Source organism: Coturnix japonica, chromosome 12 (genome assembly GCF_054131305.1).
Source record: "Coturnix japonica strain WE chromosome 12, WE-NBRP24, whole genome shotgun sequence".
Classification (NCBI taxonomy): domain Eukaryota; kingdom Metazoa; phylum Chordata; class Aves; order Galliformes; family Phasianidae; genus Coturnix; species Coturnix japonica.
The window spans coordinates 7,456,024-7,477,363 of NC_140674.1; the positions used below are offsets into that span (position 1 = coordinate 7,456,024).

Below are 21,340 nucleotides of genomic sequence, written 5' to 3' on the forward strand. Positions count from 1 at the left end.
TAGAAAATTACAGTCATTAACAGAATATCTAGAGAGCAGACTATTGTTAAAATATAAAAAAAAAAAAAGAAAGAAAAAAGGCAGATGTTAACAATTTGCAACCCCAAAAGACAGCTACAATAAAACCCCACATCTCTAGTGCTCTGAGAAACTGTTATTGAGATTCAGCACAGTATACACAAGAACAATTTTTTCCCTTTTTAGATCCAAGCTTTATGTGGACAAAGCCTAGAAAGTATTCAGATTATTCAAACAAGAAATGGTTATAAAATGCTTTGACTTTTATCTGCAGAAAATGAAGGCTGTAAATGAAGTCAGTTTAATCTTGCCTGTTCTAAGTAATTCTGTTATTTGAAAAGTAGAATTAAATATTTAATATTCTCATTTTAAAGCCAATGAAAAAAAAAAATCTAGAAACAATGCTTTTAGAATTTCTCTTCTAGATGATAGATGACCCAAAGAACAAAGCCAGTTAACGTAAGCCTTTCTTTCTCAACTTCTGCATCAATACAAAATTTTCTGAACATAGCCAAGGCTATATTACGCAGATTCTTGCTCTGTTTATAAACTGAGGATAACTATACCACAATATCCAAATTGATTTCTGAGCCAGGTTAGTTTATTATCCAGAGAAGAAATCAGGTAGAATCATTCACTGCTTAATTTTAAGTGATGAACAACAGTGCATATCTTCAATTGCATGATATCTTACCCGAACCATTTCACAGAGTTTGGGCACTCTCCTACCAAAAAGATAATAAAAATTGGAAAGAATTTAGACTACCACCAAGAAAGAGGAAATAGAAGTAACAAAGGAGAAGAATACCAAATTGAAACTTATCAAGGAAAATTATGAGAATACTATAACACAAAATGCAAAATAAAGAATAAGAAGATAATAAGTAGAAAATGGTTCAATATTTTGCGCTCACTCACGAAAGTGTGGAAGTCCAAAACTCTATGTCTACTTTAGACAAGTGAAAAATATATTCTACGTGTGAGGAGAATTAAATTTAATGCACTACCTAAGCTTCTTCCTGTTCTTAGATATAGCTCTTCTTTGCTTCATAAGTTACAGAAAATGAATATGAAAAATTACTATTCTTCAAGTATGAGGCTTGAGAAACACACTTATGTTAGAAGAAATGTTATGATTCCTTATATGAAAGATTTTGTCATACAATTTGTTTTGTTAAAAAGCTTATTTTTACATAAATCAAAGCCACATTTTTTTTGTTTCTGTCTTATTTGAGGCATCCCACTGTCTGCAAATATCCTTGAGTGGAGGCCTCTCCTCCAGATGTTTCAGGAATGTAGCCTTTCTCTCTTTTTTTCTTTTTTTAATCACTAATTGCTGTATCTTTTAAGGTGGATGGTTAAAAGTTAAGTGCTTGAGAGAATGTGACTGGGCCATGTTAAATTAAGGCCAGCAAGGGCACAATCTGGGACGGTAACTCATGTATTCTTCTGATTTCTGACCCTGAACTTGCCATATAGTCCTTCCCATAAATTATGATAGCCTGAAAAGAATTACAATGAAATATTGTTTTGGGCAGCATCAGGCTTCCCCTCGAGTCTTAACAGAGACACACTTGGAAGCAGAGTGGATTTCCTTTGGATCCTCTCATTCTTCAAATACAAAGCTTGAAGCATTTCAGTTTTGGGCTTCTATCCCATTCATCTCCTTGTTCTTAAGAGTTTCCTGAAACTTCCTGTCTCCTGTATTACTAAATCAAGCAATGTACTGATTAGCTTATTACTTTGTCCCTATCTTTTATTAAGAGCATACTGACTAGATTCTTGTCAAGATTTCGTTTTCTTGGTTGATGGACTTTGTGTTTCTGTAACTGCATCATCTTTAAGACTTTTTCTGCAAATATCAGGTGACAACTTTGATGAGGAGCTATGAAAAGCCCTCCCTGACCTCTCTTATACCATGGAGTCATTGTTTAGAATGATGTGTTTATGTAAAGCTAAGGAAAATTCCATACTCGTGATAATGTCTGCAAATGACTGTACTGTTGTATCAAGTACTTATACTGAACAAAAGGAAAATAACAATCTGCAGGAAATCTAAATGCAGTGAATTCTTAAGAACTAAAAATAGCGTAGGAAATGAAAGAATTATCGGTTTCATGTGAATTTGCACTTCTGATCACTGTGTGGACTGAGTGTTCTTATGAGATTCTTTGGCTGAAGCACGTTAATTCCTTTTGTCACTACCACTCTTCTAATTAAAATAAAGTTGGCAATTTTATTTCAGGCAACTTCTTGCTTTTGTATCACAAGTGGGATTGCAGGCTTACATGAGCAAAAGGAGAAAATACTGTCCCTACTTACTAACCTCTGAAAGCTGTTAGAAGGGAATAACTGACCCAGCCTCCTCCTGCTTTGTTTATAGCTGGAAGTTTTTCTGAACAGCAGTCAGGCAAGGGATTGAGAATGGACTGAGGTAAACAGGGGTGAGGTGTATCTTTGAAGTAATCCATTTGCCTTTACTATTTTTATTATTGTTTGTAACACTATTTTATCATGCATCAAAACGCTTTTGAACAGCAATTAGTTCTAATTTGTTTTCTGAAAAAATAACATGTAAATAAAATTTTAATTGATTATAGTGTATTTGATTCACTGTTAATAGGTCCTTATTTTTTAAAATCAACAGCACACTCTACAGAATGTGGCATTATATCTATCATGAATAAAAAAAGTTTAAGTGGAATCTGTGTAAGCTAAGAACAAGACAGATTCCACTAAAATGTCAAGGCCCATTTCTCTGTCCTAACCAAGGTTTATGAATATAATTAGCCTTTAGGGTGTATGAAATCTGCTTAAAATCAGCAGTTCTCTTGATATGTTTACCTGCAGTAATCACTTTGCAGGTCTGGCAGTTTACTTCTTGTTTTTGAAAATGAGAATAATAGTCTGTAACTAAACAGAGAAACACAACAGAAATATATAGATGAAAAAAAAAAAAAAAAAAAAGATCAGAGGTTCCAAGTGTGTTTTTGGTTTTTTTTTCTTTGTGCAATATTTTTTCCTTCCCATCTTTTCTTGTACCTGATGTGTGATTGCAGATCCGTACAAAAAATAAAGGCCTAGGTGACTTAGAGCCTGACTTGCAAGTGGGAATCCCACTGAGGTCCCTAAACAGTCCTCTAACTACACTAGGAATTAAATGTGACCCTAGTTACAGAGATAAATTTCATTGTATAAATTAATTCTACACTCTTGTTTTGCCTGTAGCTGAGCTAGGCAGGCTGCTAGAATGGCATCAAGAGGTGCAAGTCATGCTGGTTTTTGTTTAATAGATTTATGCCATTTCTATCCCTATAGCAACAGTGCAGCCCTCATTCATATTAATTAGCTCTTAATTCAGAAGCTTTATGGCAATTCAAATGATAGCACATAAAACATAACTATTTCGTTATTACCTCTGTCAGTTATTTGTGAATTTCTCTAAAGGACAGCTTAGCTTTTTATTTTGATTTTGATGCATCATGGGGATAAAAAAGCTTTATATGAACATAAATTTACAATCCTATTATTTAGGAGGGTGGGGTTTATTTGGCTTTTATTTATATATTTATTTATTTAACTTTTTCTCTTAAGCTGGAAAAACTGCTATGAAAGCAGACAAATAAGAAAATTCTTACCCTCCTGTTTCTTTTTTAATAACTTGTTTTCAATTTCTGTTTCAACTTTACCAGACTCAGTAATTGTTGATGTAGGTGCATGGAAAGAATCTAAGAACAAAACAGAAAAAAAAAGAACAGCAGTAGATATTCAGTGCTGTGGTGATATTGTGCAGAAAACAGGTAATAGAGCATCTACCAAATCCTTCCATTTGATTTCTACATATAGAAAAGTCAAAGGGCAAATTTCCTACTGGAATATGTTGAATCATTTAATGTTTATGATGGAAACCAGGCAGGCAGGCCACTTGGTTACCTTCCAGATGTTTACAGTGGGCAAACTGCCCAGGCCAGCTAGCTATGTACCGAGTGCTTTCATTCTGCATTTGAACACTCCACAGATTTCACATCCTGACTTTCAGTCTCGTGTCTGTTTTATTCCTGTCTGATAACTGACACTGTTCACCAGAAGTGGACTGAATAACTGATAAAGTCTACTACTATAAAACTCTACATTAAATTTCATATTATGAAATCCCTATAGCTGTGTATGTCATGGAAAGCAGAAGGCTTTCACTGTGTGTGTGTATATCTATACACACAATGTGTATCTATATATTTTTATATAGATATTTATATATGTGTGTTTATACATATATATTTTTATATAGATATTATGCTAAATAAACAGCTTTATGTATTTAATATATAATTTGCCAAACCTGGAAATTCCCCTTAGTGGAGAGGTCACCTAATTGACTATTTAATGAAACACAATAAATACAAAGTAGAACTGCTGCTGCAATTGTTACAAGAACAGTGAGGAATCAGAGCACAACTGAATTGAATATTTAGAAGTATTCAATAAATAATGAGTACAAAATAAAAATGTTGAAGAATGAAACTAATGTAAATCTATGTTACAATCAAAATATTGAAAAACTAAGCTGACTGCATAATTAAACCATTAATGCCCAGTTTGCCAAAGTTAAAAGGAAACAATTCTCCACACTGGGGGCAGTTAAACTGGAATGTGCCTGAAAAATGAAATTTCAAGGTTTTCAAAAATCCAGTAATAAGAAGCACACATGGAATACAGCTCAATTAATCCATCATTTCTCCTACCAAAAAAAAGTTTTGTGAATTGTCTATATTTTATTTGCATGTGTTTCAGTATCTGTGCAGCTTTCTGAATGTGCCCATCACAAGTGAAATCTTAACTGAGCCTTTGCAAACATCCTGTGATTTTTCAATAAAGCGAGAGGGAGAATTTTCGCTGTTATTGTGAATGCAGGTGATCAAATTCAAAGGCATATACAGATTCACAAAATTTTCTCATATATGAAACATATTTCTTTGTGTGAAATTCAGTGTTAGAACTTAAAATTGAATTCCATGCCCTCACAGAGTAAGAAGGTATTTAAAAGCACTGAAGATTTATTACATGAATCTCAGTGCTGTATAGTTGTAAATTTATTGTAGATGTGCGTTTGAATGCTTGCTGATCCCCAGTTACTTTACTTTTGGATTTCTGGTCATAAATGTGAACTGTTCATAATCATGGATCTGTGATAAAGACAGAGCATGATACAGCCAGGGATTTAATCAGTGTCTTGGAATATCAGTCATTTCTAATCCGAAAATGCAATACTAATGCTAAAAACCTGAAAGGTTCAATCTCAGCCCATAGTCAACATGAGTTTTTTGTTTGCTTCTAAAGGCAAATGATGAATTTTGATCTGATTCTGATTTTGAACTGTATCTGTTCTTGACTTTTAAAATTCCCCAAATTGCCTATATTCCTAAAAATTTGACTTGTATTTTCATGAGGAACACAGAATTACCCCGTTTTCTTTACTGAGTATTACAGATTTTCCTACAGTATACTAAAGTAACTTCTCTCTCTCTCTCTCTCAGGTCACTGTTTTCTTCTCCTTTCTGACACTCAGCCACTGGTTTATCAGTTTGCTGCCATGGCACAAGAAAGTGAGGGGAGTCATTTTTCAGCCCTCCTCTGGGTAGGTTTTTTGTCATAAGTAGCGCTGTTAACCTTGTGATATACAACTTGACAGTATTCAACTTGTACTGAATTACGTCTTTAAGCAAATGAGGCAGCATTTCTTTCATTTAAAATGTTTGCTTGATTAGAATTCTGGTTAAATGCAACCACCTCAGATAATTTATCCTTACAAAAGCTCTGTCAAAAAAAAAAAAATATATATATATATATAACTCTAGACATGATTAACACCTCTGGAGGTAATTCCATGTAATTGAGTCTTAAAGCTTTTTTAATCTATATGTAGCCACTGAACAGAAGCAGTGAAATTTAAAAAGCTGTACTGAGCTAGGACTCAGGAGACCTAAGCAAAAAAATTCACGTTCTCTTACTTCTTTATGCTGTGCAATAGGACTGGTGTAATAGGAAGTAACAAAGTCTTAGAAGCTATGCTTTTACTAGGCTTGAGTTTATTAGCTGACTGTCCCTGTTCTGTAGTCTGCTGTTGTCCTCCTACATAACATCAACTACATTCCTTCAAAAGTTTGGGTTAGTATTTCCACTGTCTGTCTTGACTGTTTAAATTGCATTTGCTGTAGGACTCCAACTTATTGTGCATGTGCTCTGTGCTATGTCTGACCTGTGTTTTCAGGTGAAATGATTATCACTTTACAGAATGTAAATGAGATTTCTATAGTCATTGTGTTTCAAGACCAAATGGCAGCATGGAGTCTAACTGTACATTGATACTAAGGCACATAAATCGCAGCTATTATCAATGTTATAAATTGCTTCCCTATTCTGTGGCAACAGTTGCGTGGCTGAGGACAAGTCCGGGAGATTACACTAGAGGCTGTAGTCATGTTGTAGTCACGTTGCGTACAGCTCCAGTGCAGGGCTGGGGAAGACTCTCCCCTGGTCTCTTGGGGATCTCTGGATGTCGCAGAGAGGGGCTCAAAACCTGTTGCGGAGTCATGGGGTCCCACTGCATCCCATGCTCCCTTATCTGTGTTCCCCCAGCATCTCAATTCCCTGGAGTCTCTTCCAAAATTTAGTTTCCTTCTGGAATCTCCTCTCTAGGAAACATCCAGTGTTTCCTAGGAACTTCCCCAGTGTGTTTCCTCCAATGAATTCTTCTATTTAAAACTTTTCAAAGTATTTTGCACTCTAGATTTTTTCTCAGTACAAAGGCATAAGGAGCTGAAAACAGTTTGCAAAGTTATATTTACTAAATTATTGGTGGCTGGATGGAAAGAAACAAGCTAAAGAAAATAGGTTGTGAAATACAGTAGCTTGTAGTAGCAATTTAGCTTAGAGAACTTTCACCTGCATTAGCTATAAAATGTGTCTGCCAAATACATGCTGCTTGGAGCCAAGTTTCAGTATCAGACTGATTAAATTAACACCTCTGCACAACACTACTGTATGATGCCAGACTTTGTAACAGTGGAAGTTGATTTATGGTTGACTCAATTTTAATGATCAAATCCAGGATCATTGTTCTTGAGTAAGTTTAATGTCTGCCATGACAGAAGCACCTACGGCCATTTAATTCTGCTGCCTGTAAATTAATTAAATAGGTTGTATATAAATAAAATAGCATTATTTATATCTTGTCTACTTTTTATCTTCTTCCTAGCCCATAGATATATTTTAGGACATATTTAGGAAGAAGTGATTGCACTATATTTTATCATTCTTTGTCTTGTGCCCATAGAGATTTTCTGGATTTATAGACAGAGACATAAACTTTGACGAATAATAGTCTATCTGTGAAAGCCTACTACCATTCAGTTCAATATTTAGTTGAAATAATTCCTTGCTGCAAATGCTACTTTGCATTTCCAAAGAGTTTTTTTCCACTAAAGAACCTACCGGTGCTTTATAAACACTGGCTTTGAGAATCCTCATAGAAAACGCTCAGTAAGGGAGGAGTACTTCAGCTATGAAGTAAGCTTGGATTTGTTGACATAGCTGTGTACATACAGATTAGTTAATCTACCTTTCTATACAGTTTCTTGGATCACTTCATTCCCAGTTTAGCTGTTGAGTGCTTAATAGAAAATCCTGCCACCACTGTGTTGGTATGTGTTGTCTCCATTTGAAAAGGCGATAGCAACAATCAAAGTTTTTCAGTGTTAGCAGTTTGTGCCAGTCAACTTAAAATAGTCACCATTGTATATTCACCTAAAATATGTATTTTTAAAATCAAATCAAGCTGTATTCCTTGAAAATAGAAAGACTTTAAAGTAGAAGTCCTTTAAAAATACAACAGTTCAGACTCGTCTGAGATTTCATGAGTTCTGTAATAACGCAGCTGTTTTCCTCAGGGTGTTCTCACAAATTCATAAAAAAATCTACTTGTTATGAGCATTCTGGAACCGCAAGGAAAGCAGCTGTGTTTTTGACAAACTGGGCCACATTTTCAACACCTCTAGCAAAAGAGACATTTACAGAGGAATTCTGTGCATTATATATCACAAGCAACATTTATATATTTTTTAACAGTATCAACATATAGTGCTTTAAGCAGAAATTTACACAACAAAGTGGACAAACTGAATATTGAATTGAGCCACAAAATGATATTAAAAACCTGACCTCCAGCACAAGACATGCCCTAAACATAAAACATGCCACCCAGTCTGAACTTAAAGACTACTGGGGAAATCAATTAATAATATAAGCATGTTCAATGTGAACTTTCATCAGTTAAATTCAGAGGGTTTTTTATTCTTTTGTTTGCTTTTAATTCATTCCTGGTACAAAAACAGGAAGAATGTTTGACACTAGTATAGGATTTTGCTGAATCATGCTTTCTAGAATATTAGTGAAATGTACAGTCTGAAGAAAACCAAAACTTTAATGCTTTCTGTGTAGCCCAAGGGATTATTTTATTATTTTTTCTCTATTTTCTCAAGAATTTTTACAAAAGTAAGTTTTCTCATTGCAGCAGTTTTCCTTTTAATGTTTAACTTTTCAGTCGTTAAATTCTTTCCCACACATACAACCCAGCTAAAGTGTCTTTCATTCACTGACTTCCCTCAGCCTCCTGTTGCACTCCATGTTGGAAAATTAGCATACAAGTAACATAAATATTGCCATTTCTTATTGAAATTTCTTTATATCCAGATATTGCTATATTTCCAAGTCAGCAGTGCCTAATCCATTTCCTCCTTTTATGTCATCCTTTTTATTCGTCTTTCTTTGATCTGAGTCCCTCAGGATATAATTTCTCCTTGTCCTTTTCTTTGATCTTTATCTCTTTATCTTGTTCTTTTATTGTATTCAGCTTTCTTAGTTGCATCTCCCTTTTGCTCTCATTCACCTTAAGATTTCCACTGCAGTGCTTCATCCATCAGCTTTCTGCAACAGCTTTTTTACTTCTGTTTTTTGTGGGTTTTCTTTTGGCTATTCAGGACAGTGCTTATCTGGTTTCTCTTTTGATCCTTGTCTATAGGCTGTTCAATGTCATGTCATAGTTTATTCTTCTTTTTCCAGAGATACCTTATTTTTCCATGCAACTTAATTTTATTCTGATGTCTGGCTCTTCTACTTTGTAGGTTACTCTTAGCCTCAGTGCTATGGTGCCAGAATAAGCTTAGGTTCCATCCTGACTAAAATCAGAAATGTGAATAATAAGTGAACAATAATCTGTTTATTCTCATCAGATGATAAATAACTTGTCCTCGTGTACATGTGTTCATGACCATTAGCAGCAGATCGTTCCCTCCGTAGGAATTTGGTTTACTTTACCAATTTTCATTGCAAGAAAAATTTGCAGAGTTTTTGAATTTTACAGAATAATTCTTAAAATTTGGTTTCTATTCTAATAGAAATAGATCATGTTTATAGCAGGGCAAAACTTGTACATGTCTGCTTAAGTCAGTAAATTCACAGTAATGTGAAATATCCTAAAATTTGGACTAGGAAATACAGTTCCAGCCTTTGACTAAGTTCTACTGAAGAATGATTAAAATTGTGCTTTTCCTTAACCAGCCTCTATTGGCTTAGCAGGAATAATTTTAGAGAAAAAAGAGAATGTTTTCCTTAAGTTTTGCATTTGTTTTAAACACAGTCACATGCCCTTACATGGCAAATCCCTGTGTGAAGAAAAACAAGAAAACTTAGGTTTAGAGGCCTGATTTATATCCCCTTGTATTTCATCAAGTTCTTTTGTAGGAAAACACTGGGAATATCAAGCCTTTAGGGTCAGATATAGCAAATTAGTGAGCTATATGAATGGCTTAATGCAAAGCATAGTATAGTCAGTGGAGATATTTCCATTAACTTCAGAAGGACTTGGATTAGAATTGAAATGCATTAAAAACAATATAGACTAAAATGTTTGCAAGTAAAAATCAATGCAGACTTGTTAAGTGTTGTGAATGTGCTTGCAGTTTCCTCCCATTAGTCTTAACAGCAGTTAGTCCTCAAAATGTGTCTATCTAATTTACTTAATAGCTTATGATAAGGGTTTACTACTCCTCAGCTACAGTTAATGATGTTTTGGTGTTTTAATATCAATCTAGTTCTTTCCTCTAGGTAGAGAAAGTAGCAAATAGGAAGATAGTATATGTTTAAGTAAGACTGGAAAAAGAGACAATCTTCAGAATACCTACCATTCTCTTCAACCCACCTCCAGTCACAGTTAAGTAGGAAGCAGCCTTGGGGAATTAATGTAGACTGAGAATATTTCACACCAAAGAAGAAATGATAAAGTCATTTTAAAAGGAGTAGATTGTCATGCTTACATTGTCCAGGGAGTAATTCTATATATTCTCTTAGTAGTTTAAAGCATCTTTTCATTAAAAACTATTATGTTTTCAATGGGAAATGGGACCTTGGGCAACCTGATCTAGTACTTGATTTAGAGGTTGGCAATCCTGCTTGTGGCAGAGTGGGTGGAACTTGAGCCCTTGACTTCCCTTCCAACTTCGGCTATTCTATGATAAACAGTGTTTTAATGGGTAGTGAAAAGTGGGTTCAATCTTTACTTGCTTGTCAGAGAGCTACGTTCTGCTTAATACGGTTATAATATAGTGCTCTGATGTTTATGGTTAGATAGATGTATCTTTTATTACATTATGCCAGTAGACTCTAGAATACAAAAGATTGTTGTAAGAAAACTCATAGAAAACCTACAGTACATTTCTCTTATAAATGAAATGTCAGACCATTTAAGAGTCAGAGTGTTGTTCACATTATCTATTGAACAATAAGTCAGTCCTGTGAACTGACTTGGTTAGTGTGAAAAAAAAAACGGGATGGCCATTAAGTCCAAGAAGAATTAATACGTATTTTATGAGGGATGATTGTGGAATGGCCAATTTGATTCCAGTGGTATTTTTTTTAAAAACTACAGAATTACCTTGAAATGAAAGTAATTTTTGTGTTCCTCTGAAATCTGTAAAGCTGAAACTTCAAGGACGTTATAAATAATTAAAAACAAATTCCAGCAATCAGATACAGGATTATAGTCACAAATTTCAGAACAATTATATATGCAAACTTATCACGCTTTGTTTATGGAATAAATTTTTAATATACATTAAGTAAAGTCTGTTTTATCTGAGTAAATATATAACATTTCAAAACACTAATTTCCAATTTTCTTTCTTTTTTTTGTACCAATATCTTTCATTAATTAATCAACCAATTTTTGCTTGCAGAGGAACTGAAGACAGGCAATTTAAGACATACAGTAATGTAAATATGGGGCAGCAGGTTGCTTTTCAGACTTGAGAGGATTTCTTTTTCCTTATGCATTTATCAGTAAATAGGTTTGATAAAAATCAGTTCTATAACATTCTCCTGAATAAACTGATAGTACAAGCTGAAAGTCTGTAGTCATCAAACTTATGTTATAACCAGCTATGACTTCAATACTGAACTTTTCCCATTTAAACATTTGTTTTAAGTAAACGGTTCTTTTCTCCTTCAAATAAATCAGTTATTAGATTCTATAAAGACTACTTTATAAATAGTCATGTTTGTGGAATCATATGTGTAGTGTTTTATCATCAGAAAACCATTTAGTTTGCATTCTGCAGTACTGCTGAGAATCCTACAATAAAACTATGACTGTGACTGTCTTAATTCCAGTTCTATATTATAGGACTTTGGCCGCTTCCACAGATACCCATCCTTATGTAAGTATAACTTGGAAAACTGCATGGCATAGAGATTAAATGAAATCACATTCTGTTTTAGAAATAGAAAATTCAGGCTTAGTGCTCCATCATCTTTTAGACTGTCCACTGTGGGAGTGTCTGCAAGATAGCATCTGACAATTAATTTAGCCTCCGATAGAAAATGAACTGATGACTTTCAAATGGTTTACAATGAGCAGGAACAGTAATGTAAAGTTATCATACTTTTGACAGTCTAAGACATGAGGTTAAGTACTGAATGAGCGAGACGATTCATCTACCTTTTCTGCCCTGCAAGTAGTTTCTTCTCAAATATGGGTGAGCTTTAAGTAGGTTGCACTTTGCTACTTGTAGTTCTTGTATCTGCAAGTTTGATGTATTTCGGTAAGAATAAATATAATGTTCTTCTCTACTTCCTCAAGTGAGCAACATAGAATGAGTTTTAGGTGCTTTAACTTGTGTTATGTCCTTTTTAATATTATATCTGTCTGATAAATGTGTAGGAATTGATGTAGCATACCATTTGCCATTCCAATATCCATGACATAGTGCTTAAACCACTTAGGTTTGTATCATGTATCATATTTGTTCCCTTCAGCTACATATTTAAATGCTTATTGGCTAAATTATTTCCTTCTTTTCATAAAATGTTTCTTCTATGTTAACTCCAAAAGATTTCCAGTAGAACAGTTTTTCACAGGACTTAAAAAAAAAAAATTGAGAACACTTTCCAGAGGTGGTCATGAGCAAATGTAGGGTGTGGAAACTGAAGCAGCCTCTGTGGTTGTCATCCTCAGAAGATGGAAAATCTGCTTGAGAACTCTGGGAAGTCCAGCAGTTTCATAACACTTTGTACTTCACTTGCTGACCAGGTACTGCATCACATATTTTAACATCTTATCTGATACCTGTAACAGATTTTCTAGGAAGTATCATAAATCCTTGGTTCATTTAAGTGTCAGAAAGAGGATTACAAAGATGATGAGTTTTGGAGCTGTTACTGGTGGTTAAAATGTGTAATACTAGCAATACTTGTCAGAGTGTAGAAGGAGAAAGAGGAAAAAATGGACTTCTATTTGTAACAACACATTTTCTAAGCCTAAACTTGAAAATACTGTTTTTAAAAAAAAAGAAAGAAAGAAATGAAAACTCTGAAAGCGATGACCATTTCTTTTTATTCAGACTTAGGTCATTTGTTATAGTCTTCCATTTTAGCATTTATGTTACAGTTACTCAGAACTGTTCTGTTAGATGTGTATTTTTTTTTGTTTTGTTTTGTTTTTTTCTCTAGTGAAACACAACAAAATAACATAACAGAGCACACCAAAAATGTGCAAGAATAAGCTCATTTTCACATTCCTTGCATACAACATTAAAAAATACTCCTTATTTTTTATATACACACATATTCTATGCTTCTTTGAATGTTATTCTTTGAGAAACAATTAAGACATTAGGTGAGGAGTATGAGACGGAGTCCCATTACCATTTCAATTGAATCAATTTTAACTTTCTGTGAGGGCAACAAGATTCCTAATCTATGTACAAGTCTATCAAGCAATATGAGAACACATAATAAACCTTGCAAAAGCAATGATCTATCTTCTGTTATCCAGACTTTCCAATCTGCAGACCAGTAGCAAGTGACTACTGAAAAATGTTTCCCTTCAAATTTATTTCACTGTTTGATATGTAAGTCCTCTGTTCTCACGCATAAGTGTATTCTTTGATTCCATTTATTACTCTTCAATTTTATATGACAGAAAAGTGATATAAGAGAATATAAAAAAGTTATCCCTTTTTTTCGTCATCCATGTACTTAATTCAAATTATTCAGGAGATAAGGTATCATCACGTAAGTCCCTTGACTTAGAGATTAATTCACACACTGTGAACATTCTGGCCCACTGAAGCAAATCTGAAGCAAATAATGCTTTTGTAATTATCCAGGTCTCACCAGGGAGATCTCCTTTTACATGGTAGGTAGTGAAGTCTGACATCTTGGCTACCAAAGTGATTTATTAAGCAGGAGAATTTGCGTGGCTGATAAGGCTCTAGAATATTTAGGATAGTGGGTGGATTTTCCAAAAAGCAATATTCTGAAGTATATTATTAACTTAAATGAATGTTAAATTATGCACTTTAAAATAGTGGCATTTTTACTTAAGATAGGAATTACTTTGCCTGGGAAAAAGTGGAATTTGTGGTTAAGATGTTAAAGTGGTGTTGTGCTTGAGTGTGTGTGTATATATATCTGTATGTATATATACATATGCATATATATATATATGTATATATATTTTTTTCCTCTTCTGCATGCCAATTTTGTTTCTTAGCTTCCTCAAAAAATTAAAGGGAAAGTGTTGGTGGGGTTTGATCCGATTCAGAGAGCCATAACTACTGATTTTTAGAGGCTATTTCACTTGCAGAATAGTTAACCCTAATCTTAAGAACTCAGGTATTGTCAAAATATTTCTGTTAGTGCTTGCAGTCACATACAGAAAAAATGTATGTTTTAGGAAAACTAATGTTCTCTGTCATATCAGCTTTTTAGAAAAATCTCCCATATTATTTCACTGCATATTGTGTCCTTCATTTTGGCCTCAGTGTTGTAGTTGATAAAGAACGCCCTGACTTTCCTATAGCCCTGCATGAATTCAAAGGGGTAGCTGTGTGGCTAATCCAAGCATGATTTGTGGACTGGTTGCAGATAGGTAGGTTTGAAATTGAAAATCAACTTTTTGCTTTATCTCATGTTCTAAACAGACCCACAATACCCTTGGTATTATGTTGCCCATGACTGACCATGGTCAGGTTTTCTACCTTCTGGTGTAAATTTAGCTCAGCAGTGTCTAAGAGCCCTATGTGAAATACATCTCTGGGCTTTTCTCCTCTGAACAAAGTATTTGAGGTTGAAAACTGAACTGTCAGGACAAGGTTATCTATTTCATGCAGGACCATAATTCTTCTTCACTGCTTCTGCTATGAATTATTTCTCAAATTTGAGCATGAGTCACTGAGACCAGATTGCCAACAATGTGGGAAGTATACACTGGTTACTCTGCATCTTGGAAAACAGACACCTTATGTTTAGGATTATGTTTGGATGTTTCAGAGGGGTCATTCTTAAGCTGACTTTAAAGCATTAAGCATGGATCAAACTCATCAAGATAAAAGAAAATGCACCCGAAAGCTCAGAAAAGATGCTGGAAAAGATTTGTAGTGAGAACAATTGTAGGAAGGCTAGATCATTCCTCCCCATCAGCCTTGCGAGTTTTGTTGTGCTTACTTTACTCCTGATGGTTTGTTTCTAGAGCAGAGCTAGGAACTACCAGCCCTTGGTCCTCGTGTACCAGATGCTTTTTTCTCAAGTCTGGGATATTGTCATCTCCCCTGGGACTTTCATGAGCTTTTTATGTGCTAGAGTAAGAAATACAAGCATCTGAAGAAACATTTCACTGAATTCTGCTACCTCAGCAGTTTCTGTCCCTGTTGTTAACTTTATGTCTTGTAGTAGCTTGACCTTTAAGCATAGCTATTTGCCAGCAAGAAATAATAAAAGGAATAAAATTGTAGTTACGTAACATAGTGTCTGTTTTCAGATGTGCATGTATGAACACGCACACATGCATGCACACACACATACCCTCATAAAAGAATTAGATAATCCTGGAGGAGCTTAATATTCATTTTCCAATCCATTACAGTGACTGTGAGCAAATGAGATGTTTGCATTTCACTATGAAGAATCTCTCTCTTTTTCTTTTGGCAGAACTGGCTTCTCCCTCCTACAGACAGCCTTTCCCTTGCTGTAAAATCTTTGTTTAATGGCTGCATTCATTATGCCGCTACAAAGACAGCTCCATCTAAACGTGAGTTTCTTCCTTCTCTTGTTTTTGTGCATTACTTGTGCTCAGTTTTGCTCTCAGTTCACTGATCCCTTCAGCAGCCTAAACAGTTTCACAGTATTCAGGAGTTCACAAATACAGATGCAGCAAAGCAATTCAGCAATGGTATTCAGCATTTGCAAACCTCTTGCCCCCTTCATCATTGCTGTATGTGGAGAAAAATATTTTGACAGGAGTTTATGTGTATGATTTATATACAGTAACAACAGAAAAACAAATAGGACTTAAAGAAACAGTTGCCTGGAATACTAATGTATCTCTTCCATAAATAATTTCTCTTATACCTTAAAGAAAATATCCAGGTAGAATATGGAGAGCTTCCCAAGGAAAGAGTCACTCTTTTAATTCTTCTATAAGTAAATACGCAATAAAGGATTTGGGCCTTACTGTGTATTTTATGGCAAAAAAGATGAAATCCTGTGCAGGTAGAACATGATTGATTTGTGCTCCCTGTTGCATGAGAGAAGTTCCTTGGTTCTGACCAGACAGCCTGTGATTTCACCTGCAGCAACCAGGTGGGATAAAATACCAGGTTCAATCCCACCCCATATATGTTTTTTTAAAATATATTTTAGCTACAAAAAGATTTATTTCAAGTCTGAGCTATTTAGAAAAATACTGTGTGATGTTGACAATATTCTTGTTTTAGTAACTTGGACCTCGATCTTGATAGCAGTCTTCCTCAGCAATATATTCCTAGTGATCCCAAAAATAAATCCAAAGCAAATTTAGAATCTGCATTAGCCTTAATAGAATTATGTCAATTTGCATCAAGTTAAAAGCTGTACCAGGAACTTCAGCTGAATAGCAGCTTGGCTGCTATGCTGACCAGGATTCTGTCAGATAAAAATAACTACGTTGTGATCCAAAATTGAATCTTGGCCATTAACCAGTGTCCATTCTCCTTAGGGCTCACTGAAAGATGAGTGTGGCCAAAAGGAGCATCCATGTTTTCTCTGCTGGGTTTTTGATGAGGCTGTCAGAATTAGGAGACTTCTACAGTGACAAAACCATTCCGTTGAATCTATCCAGAATTCTTGTTTTGTTGTTGTAATGACAGTTGGTCTGTTGTTTCTGGGGTTGGTTTTGTTTGTGTTTTTTTGGGTTTTTTTTGCAAAAGTACTTGTAAGCAGTGCTTGAATTAACAGAGGAAACTTGCAGGCATAACTGAATTGGAGCAATTGAATTGGAGAAATCAGACAAATACTGAACTGGATTTTATGAGAGATTCTCTCATGAAAGCGAATTGAAGAGAAAAACCAACAAGCTATTAATTATCTCCAGAAAATGAATAACTTCATTAGCCTGGTTTTATTTCAAAAGATGTAAAAGAAAGGAAAAAAAAACACAGAACCAACAAAAAGCATGTCAGCTGCTGAATAGCAACCAGAGTGAGTATTTTCAATTATCTAACACATTAAATCACTTTAGATTGATAGAGTAAGGTGAGCCATTGTTTAGATGTGCAGTTAGAGACAGGAAAAGATATTCTAATGCGTCTCAGAAGAGGTATTTGTAAAGAAACTCCATCTAATACGAGTAGTTAAATAACACAAAGAGCAATTGACAAATATTTTCAGGATTAATATCAATATACTCTCTTTACAGTTATATTTATTTTGATATTTGTTGTTAGGTAGGAGATGAGTGACTGATGCATGTTTATGAAAGTGCTCTGAATGTCTAAATTTTCATAGATGTAGCTGTGAATCATTCTGGCTTAAATCCATCTTGAAAGTATGTGTGTCATTAGCTGCTATGCTGGCATTCATTTCCTGCTCCATTGCAATGCAGTGAGAAAGTAAGGCTGTGACATGCAATTTAGCTGATCATCATGAAGAACAAATATTCAACGTAATAAAATTAGAGACTGGAAATTGTTGCCATAAAATATCAGGAAATAGCCTCATAGGTAATTATTATCTAACCTAAGAAGTTTGATTGGCTCATCAAAAATCACAAAGTGGAAACCAAAACTGCAATATGCCTTTCCTTGCGTTAGCAATACTGCTCAAAAGGGCAGCTGTGTTTTGCAGAATAAAGGAGAGTAGTTAGGAGCAGAAGACAACAGCTTCTCACTGGTTGCCCTCTTTCCCATGTGTCTAAGTCCCAAGAGAGACATTCATTTTTACCATCAGTTGAATGCATTCACAGTACAGGTAATTCCAGTGCTTTCTCTAAGGGTCATATTAATGCAGCAGGAATGTCTGTGCCTTGGAGCCTTTGGCTGCCATAGCTAAAAGCTTCTGCCCAGCAGGAAAGATAGGAAACACTGCTCTAATCTATAGGTAAGAAATGATCATTAGCAGTGAGCAGTAAGTAAACAGTATAAAGGGCCTTATAAAGGACACAAAAATCCCTTATGGTATGGAATTATTTATACAAAAAGATAAACAAAGAAGCCCATGCCACAGTTTTCACATTTTTCATTATTATTACTACTTGCTGATATTTAATGCTGTGTATTTGAAAGGCTCCATCATGTTTCAGTACAAGCACATGAGAGCACAGGTTGAAACATAGCAATAACTGTTAGGATTTTGTTGATATGATTTCTCCTTGTGAAATCTTGTTACGATGTTTAAAACAAATGAAATATTAAATTCTTCTCTATGGCCTCACTGATGACTGTTTTGCAGAAGAAGTAAATTTTCCATTATATAATTCCATACATTGAACTGTGTACAATGGCAGATGTATAATAGCAGAAGACCTTTCACAGACTTTAAGGCTTTAGAAAGCATTCACTCTGGTGAACAAGGATGCCAGCACCAAGCTGGATAGAATAAATCTCTTTATTGTTACAATAGTGACAAATAGAAGCTAATCAAGTGTGTTAAATCCATCTGAGAGTTGCCCAGGTGAGAAGAGATATATTGCCAAAAAAGCAAACCCAGTGTTGCATGATTTGTAATGAGTTTGCTGGTACCAACATTTAGAGTCTGTGCTCCTCTGTAAACAACCTCTACCATTACAAGTCTAATAGGAACTTCATTATTTTCCTTAACCATTCCTGTTCATTCTGAAAAAATGACGTAACTGCCACCACTTTGGCTTATATTGATAAAGTCACTTCTTTCTGAGGGAACTCATGCCTCAAAGCCTATTTCTCATGGTTTTAAACTATTGCCAGTTCCGTATCAGGATAGGAAGAGCCAGTGCCAAAATTCCTCTCACAGATGCTTCCAGTGTCTCCAAACTACTCACACTTACAGATTCTCAGATGTGGATCAGAAGCCAAGTTTCTCAGTGTTGCATCTAAGCTGCTTATTGGAAAGTATCACCTTTATTGGCAATAAGGAATATCTGGGACACGTTTTTAGAAATCATCAGTTTCAGATTTAGAAAGATGATGCAGTTATGAATTGTTGATGTAAATTGCTATCTATAATGATGTCTGCAAAGGGGGTATTTTCTAAAATCTATCAATCAAGTGGGCTTTTTAGCTATGAGTATTTCATATTTGGATTTATCGAGAAAGCTTGCAAAGAAAGCTGTTACTGGTAGAGAGTCTGTCATTTCCTGAGCCAGTTCCCTGAGAAAGTGTGAGCATGTGATAGCAGTGGACAACAGCCCCTATTCTCCCTGGTGTTTCTTACCTTCATTTACTTTCTCTTGATTAAGAATTTAGTTTTCTCTCATTGTAGGTTTTAAAGGCCATGCAAATTAGACAGTGGTAAGACAGGGGGGTGCCAGGGATGAAGAAGCTGCATGTTTTCAATATGTGAATTTTTGTACCCTTACTAAATAGAGCAGTTTACTGAACTTCATTTTCTGTCAGCAACTGGTGGAAGAAAACATACATACTATTCTAGAATATTATGACTTCTTGTTGTTTTGTCTCTGCATTCCTGATAAACTCCATAAACACAGCCTTTCTTCTGACAGCAGCTCAGATGATATTCCATCCTCTACCAAACTTGGCCTAACAAGTATTACCCACGATTTTAAGGGAGTTCCAAAATCAGCATGTTCACACATGAAAATTCAGCTGCTCCTCTGAATTGCCTTCATGGAGCCACAAGATATCCAAATGATTCCTGACTGTTGACATTGCGGTATTTTTAATCCTAAACTGTTCTGCTAAATTTGTTCCTTCAGCATACCACAAACATCCGCTGTACTTCAGCCTGTTCCTTCTCAGCTGACAGTTAGTCACTTGCACAGTATCATAATAACTAAGTAGCAAACAATTCATCATGAACTCAGGCTGTCAAAAGTGAATGTTGAGTTAGGATTTTCTATTATTAATTAAGCACAGTTAAATGACAAATAGCCCATCTACAGTGCGGGTGATAACAACTGGCACATAGCAATTACACACTGTGGCAATTAAATGTAATGCAGCAGAACTGTGAGGATCAGCAAGGTCACAACAGTAAGATGTAAATGACTGATCACGAATCATATCAATCAAAGGTATTTTTTTTCACTTAACAACATAAAACTTCCTAACTTGTCTCCCGTGCTATGTTAGCTGCTTTGTTAATAACATTTATGTTATTAATATATACAGGTCTCCCTCAGGTCAGAAAGATAGTTGCCTACTTAGCTGAAATTCAATGAATTCAATTAAATGCTGCAGCCTTGGGCTACTGTTCTAAAATATTATTCATTCGGAGGCTTTCTTACAGTCTTGGAATTTTTCCTTAATAGCATTGAACATCCTCAGGGTCCTTGTATGTGAGGAAGGAAGGTCTGGGGTCTGAAACAAGGCATATTTTCAGATTCACCACCAGATGTGTTTGTTTAAGATAAGACCAAATACATCCAAATCTGACAGAGCAGAAAGGAGAATAATTACCGGCACCATAATGGAAAAGTAATGTGTCCTGAGCTTGATCTTCAGCTTAAGGAAACAGAAAGCAGCCTGCTATTTTAGTTGACTTATGTACATGTTCACCAGTATATCTGGTCCTCTACTATTAATTGTATTTCTGATATCTTTTGTTTCTATACCTGAAAAATGATGACCTGTGTGTTTTTTGCATCCAGTACAGTAAATACTGACTTTTATAAGCAGCTTTTATTATTTCTAGAAATATTCCTTATTATTTTCCTTCATGCAATCATGGATAAATCTTTATCAAAAACAAACAAACCCAGAAGCAATGAAAGATTTACAGAATTGAAAAGATTCATGGTGGATCATTTTGTTTTCTTATTTAAGCAAATGATGAACTTCATTGAGAAATCCTAAAACTTTTGCAGTCAATAAAGAGAAGCAGGAGAGAAACATGATAGTTTAGAGCCTTGAATTTTTTCCATCCAAATTCATTACAAGCCACAGATTAGCGGTTAAGACCTAGATTTTCCATACACTGTATGTAATTGAGTGTTTTCCCTTGAAAGCTTTAAACTTACAACAAAGATGATGCTTATGAATTAAGGCCTGAAGGCAAAGAATGTAAAATATGCTTAAATGCTAGTGTCTTTTATTTTACAGGCTATGCAATGACTACAGAAGCTATAACTTAACTACTTAGCTTTAGAAAAGCTCACATACTGGATTTTACCAGTACTTACCAGCATTCTGTGTGATCTGGTGGAAGAAAAACAATGTAGACTACTTATAACCTAGAATTTGAATACTCCTTTATGGCTGTAGGTAAGTACTGTCAGCTTAACAAAGTACTTGGTGAGGCG

The 21,340-nt window shown here is 35.0% G+C and overlaps 1 long non-coding RNA gene across 1 annotated transcript; it reads left to right on the top strand.

Moving 5' to 3' along the window:
• Window positions 1–12,460: 12,460 nt before the first annotated feature.
• LOC107318008 (uncharacterized) lies at window positions 12,461–21,302 on the top strand. Its single transcript, XR_014933523.1, has 3 exons — window positions 12,461–12,658; window positions 15,559–15,658; window positions 21,141–21,302. It is a non-coding gene; the product is annotated as an uncharacterized LOC107318008 (long non-coding RNA).
• The last annotated feature ends 38 nt before the right edge of the window (window positions 21,303–21,340 follow it).